Source organism: Urocampus carinirostris, chromosome 15 (assembly GCF_059441175.1).
Source record: "Urocampus carinirostris isolate Australia breed hairy pipefish chromosome 15, RoL_Ucar_1.0, whole genome shotgun sequence".
Taxonomy (NCBI): Eukaryota; Metazoa; Chordata; class Actinopteri; order Syngnathiformes; family Syngnathidae; genus Urocampus; species Urocampus carinirostris.
The window spans coordinates 17,981,865-17,990,524 of NC_142363.1; positions in this window are offsets into that span (position 1 = coordinate 17,981,865).

An 8,660-nucleotide genomic window follows, 5' to 3' on the forward strand; every position below is an offset into this window, starting at 1 on the left:
CTTTTGTCTGGGGCGCGGGTTTAGCAATTTAGTAAATTTGTCTCATAATATATGGTGTGGCTCTTTCCCAAAATAAAATTAATATTTTTTGCTTTTATGGCTCTTTGAGTCAAAAAGGTTCCTGACCCCTGCAGTATATGGACTAAGGGGACACTGCAGCACTTTTGGTCGGATGTCTCGGACTTAAGTCAGTTGCCTCTGCTGCGGTAAACGACTGTTGCACCGGACAGTTGTGATGACAGTGATCCAACGCCGAGCCCGGGGCCAATAAATGGTAATGTCCTCCACTTGCTTTCCTCATAAAGCATAATAAAAGAAGGTTGTAAATCGTAGCAATTAGCCGGGTCCATCAGTCCCCTTAATTGGAGTGTCGTGACTGGCTAGGGGATGACCTTGTGCATGCTCCTTAGCGCTAAGACAGACGAGAGGGCCATCGGGGACATCTCTTTGAGTTTTTGCAGGACACGGGTGACTTTAAATCAACTCGCTGTAGCTTTTCGCATTTTATGAAGTTATGATATGCTGAGGGTAATATGCCCCAAATGTGTCTTCTACCAAAACTGAAAGAGAAGGTATAGAAATAAATTTCTTTTCTTGCTTAATGATTTCTATTTTAGTACTGTATAGTAATGTAAGCTAGATGACATGGTGCAAAATTATTTTGCTCGGTAGAACAGTTGAAAATCATTTCATACCCTGCCGGTAAACCTGAGCAATAAAATCTTTGAAGATAAACATGACTGGACAGCCATAAAATGTAGTACAAATTCAGTATCAGGGTGTATCTTCTGGAATTGAAAGAACCATTCTTTAATCCCATAAATTAAATCTGATATTTCAATTGCATATCCCTTACATCCTTGATTGTTTGATGCTCCCCTCACGAGTAATTCCATTTGACATTTGACAGTGTGGCAAGTATGTTAGGACGAAGTTCTCTGTATATTTATTTTAGGTCATTCTTGGTACTTGTTAGAGTTCTTGGACCTCAAGATGTAGCAATCGCTGAGTGCACATTTCCCTTTGATGTGCAAACACGTGTGTTCTGGTTCAAGAGTGCCAACTGCCCCCTTGGTACTTTGCCCTCCTTCTCAACACCTCATTCAAGCATCCTCATTGGCCACTCAAACCCGAGACCTCAGCTTCCGCTCTTCCTCGGAAGGAAAATCTTGTGATGCCGACCACCCTCAGAGGGAGAACACTGCCCGTGTTTGTCCTGCGGGGTCCTCGTGTGCCACGGGTCTTTCCACTTTCTGGATTAGTCCCGGTAAAAGGCCGTACAATTTAGCCAACCAGCTGTCGGAGAAGAGTTTTCTTCCGTCCGACCCAAGGCCGACGACAGTTGTTTCTTTGGTCTCTTCTGGGCTGAAGATAATTCAGTCAACGAGCTTTGAAGTGCAGATAAGAGAGGAAGGGGATGAGACCGTGGGATGGAGGCGGCGGACTGAAAGGGTAGGACAGGCGGGCAGAAGCAGGTGTCTGGAAACTGGAGAAACTGGAGAGCGAGACGAATCAGATGATTTTTGACATGAGCTCTTAATAGCGGTGATAATGTTTTTCCCAGCTTGTAGAATGCTTTTAATGGGTTCAATCAAGGTGACATGATTCTGGGAGTCACAAACTTTTCACGAACTGTTCAAACATCTAATAAATGTTTGGAAATCTCATTTATTAAAAAAAAAAAAAAAAAATCTCTCTCTAATAGTGGTGCCTTAATACCTCTTTACTTTTGCTCATTAGCCTTTTTAGTTAACCCTCAAAACCTTCTGAGATGTACATTTCACAAATCAATCCGTAAATTCCGGACTGTGGAGCGCACCTGATTACAAGCCGCACCCACCACATTTTAAGAGGAAACCCGATTTTCTACATACACAAGCCGCACCTGTATATAAGCCGCATGCGCCCACATTTAAACATGTAACACAAACACAAAATTAATCCAAACCCGACTTCAAGTCCCGCGATTGAAACTAAATGTCCTTCATTAAAGTCCACAGTCCAAAAATCACAGCTGGCAAAATGAACGGAAAATGATACCGGTACATAAGGTTTGATGCAGACCTGCAGAGTTCAGGTCCCGTTGAAAGTAATCCAAGGAAAAAAGTGTATATTTAAGGTAAGGGTGGGGAAAATATATCAGATGAACACATTTACTCACGCAACTACTTTTTCTTTAACCAACTTTTTACCCCCTCTTCTTTCCTTGTCTGTCCCTCACCTTTAGCGGTCCCCACTTAAACTCGGCACCCCGTGTTTGTTCCGCCCCTCATTTTTCGTTCACCTGTGCAAAACTTATCAGAATAAGTGTCTAAAATAAATACAAATAAATACATTACAAAAATATACAGATGCAAATACATATTATACATGGGTTACACATATTCACAAAGAAAGACGGTACACCGAGAGAGTTTTCAAAGCTTTAATAATAATAATGTAGCTTTGACAGAGCAGTTAATGGTAGCAACACTCGAGCGCCGATGGCGGCCGTAAGAAAAATTACATAAATTGGCCGCATCACTGAATAAGCCGCAGGGTTGAAAGTTAGGGAAAAAAGTTGCGGCATATAGTCCGGAATTTACGGTAGATGAGAAATATCGGATCTACAACAGATTAGCTTGTGTTTTGACTCGTCTGTGCTTCCTGGACTCTAAGGCCCCGTAGATCACAATGAGGTAAAAACCGAAAGATGTTGGGCAGTCCATCAAAGAATTCATTGTAAGCGGGATACTGTCCAACAGTGTGGATTTGGACATTTGACACTCAGACAGTGTATGACCCAAATTTAGAGTGGCGATGAGACACAAACTCATTCATGTCAACTAGATCTGTGATTCTAAACCTTTTTTTTTGGGATGTAACTATGGTAAAATATTTTTGGGGGCAAGTACCCCTACCAGCGCAAAGCATTTTAGTTGGAGATAAAGTAAACCAATAAACATTTAAAACATGTGTTGTTCATATGCCTTGTTTTCTCTTAACAATTTGTAACTAAAAGGATGTATGACCCATCAAAAATGATTAAAACATAAAGTAAAATGAGTAGGATAACCCTCTCTTCAGGTGTAATACATTTGTTTTGTTGGCAGATAATTTTGATCATTTCTGATAAGATTTTTTTTTATAGATTTACTTAAGAATTAGTTCAATGATTCTAAACCAGTACTAAAGTAAAACTGTTTGCCGTGTTTTTAATACGTAGTTTTATTTCAAGTATTTTTTTTTCCTTTCTGTGCTGAAAAAGATTTTGAAAACTGTATAAAAAAAACAAAAAAGAATCTTAAAATAAGAAAATGTTGTTTGTTTTTGGAATGTCTGTGTAAATGTATCACCATTAGAAAGATAGATAGATAGATAGATAGATAGATAGATAGATAGATAGATAGATAGATAGATAGATAGATAGATAGATAGATAGATAGATAGATAGATAGATAGATAGATAGATAGATAGATAGATAGATAGATAGATAGATAGATACTTTATTCATCCCTGTAGGGAAATTTACTCTTCCAGCAGTATCCTTGTGATGAAATAAAACAATAATAAAGTAAAAGGAATATAATACATAAATACCCAATGTAATGTGTTGATATAGAGTATTTAAATAGTGCTACATAAAATACACACTGTAATAAAAATAGGGTAATATGCAATGTGGGGGTGTGGTCTAATAGGGGCATTTACTCCCCCGGGTGGAGTTAAACAGCCTCATGGCATGAGGAAGTAATTATCTCCTCAGTCTGTCTGTGGAACAAGACTGTGACAGCAGTCTGTCGCTGAAGCTGCTCCTCCGTTTGGAGATGATGCTGTGTAGTGGATGTGATTAATTGTCCATGATTGACCGCAGCTTTATTGGTGCCTGTCTCTCAGCTACTGTTGTCAGGCTGTGTATCTCTGTGTTTGGGTTGTGCAGAGCTCGCTTTACTCACCAGTTTATTACGACGACAGGCATCCTTCTTCTTGGCGCTGCCTCCCCAACATGCTGCCGCAAAGAAGAGGGCTCTTGCCACAACAGTCTCATAGAACATTTGTAGGAGCTTTTTGCAGATGTTGAAGGACGCCAGCCTTCTGAGGAAGTAAAGTCAGCTTTGACCTTTCCTGCATAGAGCTTCTGTGTTGGCAGTCCAGTCCAGTTTATTGTCCAGCTGCACACCCAGGTATTTGTAGGTCAGGACAAATTCTACACATTCTCCTTTGATAGTTAGAAGACCTGGGTGAGTTCTAGTATCTCCTGAAGTCCACCACCATCTCCCTGGTCTTGGTGGTTTTCAGGTGCAGGTGGTTAGCGTCGCTCCATTGGACAAAGTCCTGAATCAATTTCCTGTACTCCTCCTCCTGGCTACTTCTGATACATCCCACGATAACAGTGTCATCAGCAAACTTCTGCATGTGGCAGGACTCAGAGTTGTACTGAAAGTCTGACGTATACAGGGTGAATAGGAATGGAGAGAGCACGATCCCCATTAAATGTACCTCCTGAATGTACATATACTTTACGATCATGTCAGGTTCAAAACGATGTCCGGATGAAATAAGAAACTTTTGAGTTGCAATCAAACTAAAGAAAAGCAAGCACATTGAAACAAGGCAAACTTGTGTTCTTGGATTGCCATTAAATAATTCCAAAGACTGAAGCGTGAGCCTCTTTCTTATACCGTTTCATAGATTAATATCATTAATAATCATAGGATAGAGCAAAACACGGGCACGTAAGCGCATTCTGATCGGTCTAGGCTGGAATCACATATTCAAATGCAGTGTATAATGTTGGTCGTGAGACGGCGTGAGAGCATAATAAATTATACATCACAGCAGTTTATTGATTGCAGGAGTCTTGGGAAAAAAATGCAAGTTGTGCAAACAGAGTTCATTTGGCTTTGGGAAAGTTATGCTCCCGTCCTTGGGTTTTACGGGTTCTGTGCACCTGTTTAATAACAGATAGGAACCCTCCAGAGCTGTAGAAACAAAGGTCTTTTGCCCTGCTCGCTCTGGAAAACAACTAAAACCGCAACTGCACAATTATTGAGTAGATATACATGTATAAAAGTTGTATAAAAGGCACATTTAGACCATAATTTTTATACTGTCAAGCTACACCTTCCCACATGCGTTTTTTAATGCAGCCGTCATTACAAGCTCTTACAGGAGGGTGACTTACAGTTCAGGGTGTCCCCTGCCCACTGCCCGAAGATAGCTGGGATGGGCTCCAGCACCCCAGCGACCCTACTGAGGATAAGCGGTGCAGATAATGGATGGATGGATGGATGGATTAGATGGTTTTTATTTTATCCCACTGCAAGCATTCAACATTTGTGTGGTACATTAGAAGAGCTTACAGTTGCCATCTCTCCATCCATTATCTGCACCCCTTATCCTCAGTTGGGTCGCGGTGGTGCTGGAGCCCATCCCAGCTATCTTTGGGCGGTGGGCAGGGAATACCTTGAACTGGTTGCCTGCCAATCGCAGGGCTCACAGAGACAGACTACTCACTCACTCATCCACACCGAGGGACAATTTGGACCGGCCAATCAATATGTTTTGGGGAATGTGGGAGGAAACCGAAGTCCCTGTAGGAAACCCACGCAAGCACAGGGAGAACATGTAAACTCAGACCTAGGGACAATTCGAACCAGCTTATTTAACCTGACATGCATGTTTTTGGGAATATGGGAGGGAACCGGCGTGCAGCCCTGGGGAGAATATGCAAACTCCACACGGGGAGGCAGCTGGACCCTGAACCGACCTTACACTTGCCAGCTCATTGATGTCTAAAGCTGTCATTGGCACTGACTCACAATATTTGAGCAACTACCAATTGAAATCCTACTAGTGGTTTGTAAAAATGTTCCACCACATTTTGTGCAAGAGGCAGAACATTACAAGTGAATATCATGACAAACACAAATATTTTGCCTGGTTTGGTCCTATGAGACATTAGCAGACTACGCTTTTCAAATTCCAAGCTCAGGCACTCGAGTGATCCCATTAACCGATCACCTGAATGTCACGCCAGATAAGAAAAAAAGAGAAGTGTGTTTTAATGAAGCGTAATTTAATTTTAACTGCTAGCCTCTGAAGTTGGCAGCAGCTGGGTCATGGCTGGACTAGCACGCTCATTGATGGCCTCAAATAAGTCTCACCTGTCGGTCCCTGAAAGCCACATTGGGGCCTCCAATCACCCGCCACCTTGCTTCTGTCAATTAACGCCTCCCACTGTAGCTATTCATAGATGAAACGCAAACTTACACCATTTTTGAATACGCTAAAACGATTTGAATTGAGTCTTGATACTCTGGAATTTCATTGTGTACAGAAGGGGTCTCAAACTCAATCAAGTTGGGGGCCACTGAAGCTAGGATCCTGGTGAGGTCGTGCCAAATGGGGTTTTCCACAAAAACAGGGCTAATAAAACATTCCGCTGTTCTTAAAGGGACGGTGTTTTACATTTTTCCACTCGATGTTGCTGTAATGTTGAGTGCAACCAAAAACGAGTCAAAGGAAGAATACAAACTACGGAGACTAAAAGTGAACAAAAAGCAACCTTTCCTTTCTATTTTTATCCGGCTTTTTTAAAATACAAAATAAAAATAGAGAGAAAGATTTTTTTCAAAAAGGAGCAAAAAATAGGGAAAAAGAAATAAGAAAAAGAGGCCAAAAAAAGAAATCAGGAATTAAAAGAAAAGTAGGGGAAAAGAGGGTAAAAACAGTAAATAAATAATGGAAATTAATTAAAGAAAGCAAACTTTTTGTTTTCACTTATTGTGTTATTTCTTTTTTCCTTTTTTCTCTTTTTTCTCTTTTTAATTTTTTGCCCTTTTTGCTTTTCATTTTTTTAATTTAATTTTCTATTTCTTTTTTTAGCACTGGTTTTTCAGTGACATGACAGAATACAGCAACATCTAGTAGGAAAACAATACACACTGTCCCTTTAACTTTCATATTTACTATCATCCTGGGGGCCGTATTTTGCCCCCGATCCATGAGTTTGAGACCCCTGACATACCCTATTACTTGGTCAAACTAGGCATTTCCTTTTTACTTTAGTAATTTACCTTACTTTAATTTAATACTTTGGCGGGCGCAGCCCCATGATGCAGAGGTCCAGGGTTCAAGTCCAGCTACCTGCCTTCTTGTGCAGGGTTTGCATGTTCTCCCCAAGCTGGTTGGTTTTCCCTCAGGCACTTGGGTTTCCTCCCACATTCCAAAAACTTGTATTTCAGGTTGATAAGCTGGCCCAAATTGTCCCTAGGTGTGAATATGTGAGTTGCCTGTCTCTGTGTGCTCTGTGATTGGCTGGCAACCAGTTCAGGGTGTCCCCCGCCCACTGCCCGAAGATATCTGGGATGAGTCCACCCCCGCGACCCTACTGAGGATAAGCGGTGCAGATAATGGATGGATGGATAATATAATACTGTATTTAACAGGAATGCAGTACAACCCTCAGATACAACATTAATCTGTCCTGCCCGAAAGAGCACTCCACCTGGACTCATCTGACGTGAGGAAGACCCTGAGAAGGGTCAACACAAGGAAGGCTCCAGGCCCGGACAACATTCCGGGGCGGGTACTTAGGGAGTGCGCCGATCAGCTGGCTTGTGTACTAACAGACATTTTCAACACCTCGCTAGACCAAGCCAAAGTACCATCATGCTTCAAATTTGCCAACATCATCCCAGTGCCAAAGAAACCCCAGATCTTATCACTCAACGATTACCGGCCCGTTGCACTGACTCCTATCATAATGAAGTGCTTTGAGAGACTGGTTAAAGAGCACATCACCTCCAGTCTCCCCTCCTCATTCGACCCCTTTCAGTTTGCCTACAGGACAAACCGCTCCACCAGGGATGCCATCTCCTCTGCGCTTCACCTGAGCCTGACACATCTGGAGGAGAAGAACACCCATGTGCGGATGCTGTTCCTGGACTTCAGTTCAGCATTCAACACCATCATCCCACAACATCTGGTAGACAAAATGAGACTCCTGGGTTTCAACACCCCCCTGCGGAACTGGCTGCTGGACTTCCTCTGTGACAGACCCCAATCAGTGCGGATAGGTCAGAACAGTTCAGATGTCATCTACCTCAGCACGGGCTCCCCCCAAGGCTGCGTCCTAAGCCCCTTGCTGTTCACCTTGATGACACACGACTGCGTCCCTAGGTCCGCCACAAACCACATCGTGAAGTATGCTGACGACACAACAGTGGTGGGCCTCATCAGGGATGACAACGACCTGGCCTACAGAGAGGAGGTGGAGCAGTTGGTGGGCTGGTGCAGGGACAACAGCCTGGTCCTGAATGTCGACAAAACTAAAGAGATCATTGTCGACTTTAGGAAAAACCAGCCCAACCATGCCCCACTTTGCATCAACAACAAGGCTGTGGAGGTTGTCAGCAGTATCAAGTTCCTAGGGGTGCACATTACAAACAAACTCACCTGGTCCGTGAACACTGCATCACTGGTTAAGAGGGCACAGCAGCGCCTGTACTTCCTGCGGAGGATGAGGAGAGCCCACCTGCCCCCACCCTCCCTCATTACATTCTACAGGGGCACCATAGAGAGTATCCTGACCAGCTGTATCTCTGTGTGGTGTGGAGGCTGCAGCGCTACCGACTGGGGTAGTGTGAGGAGGGTAACGAGGACAGCAGAGAAAATA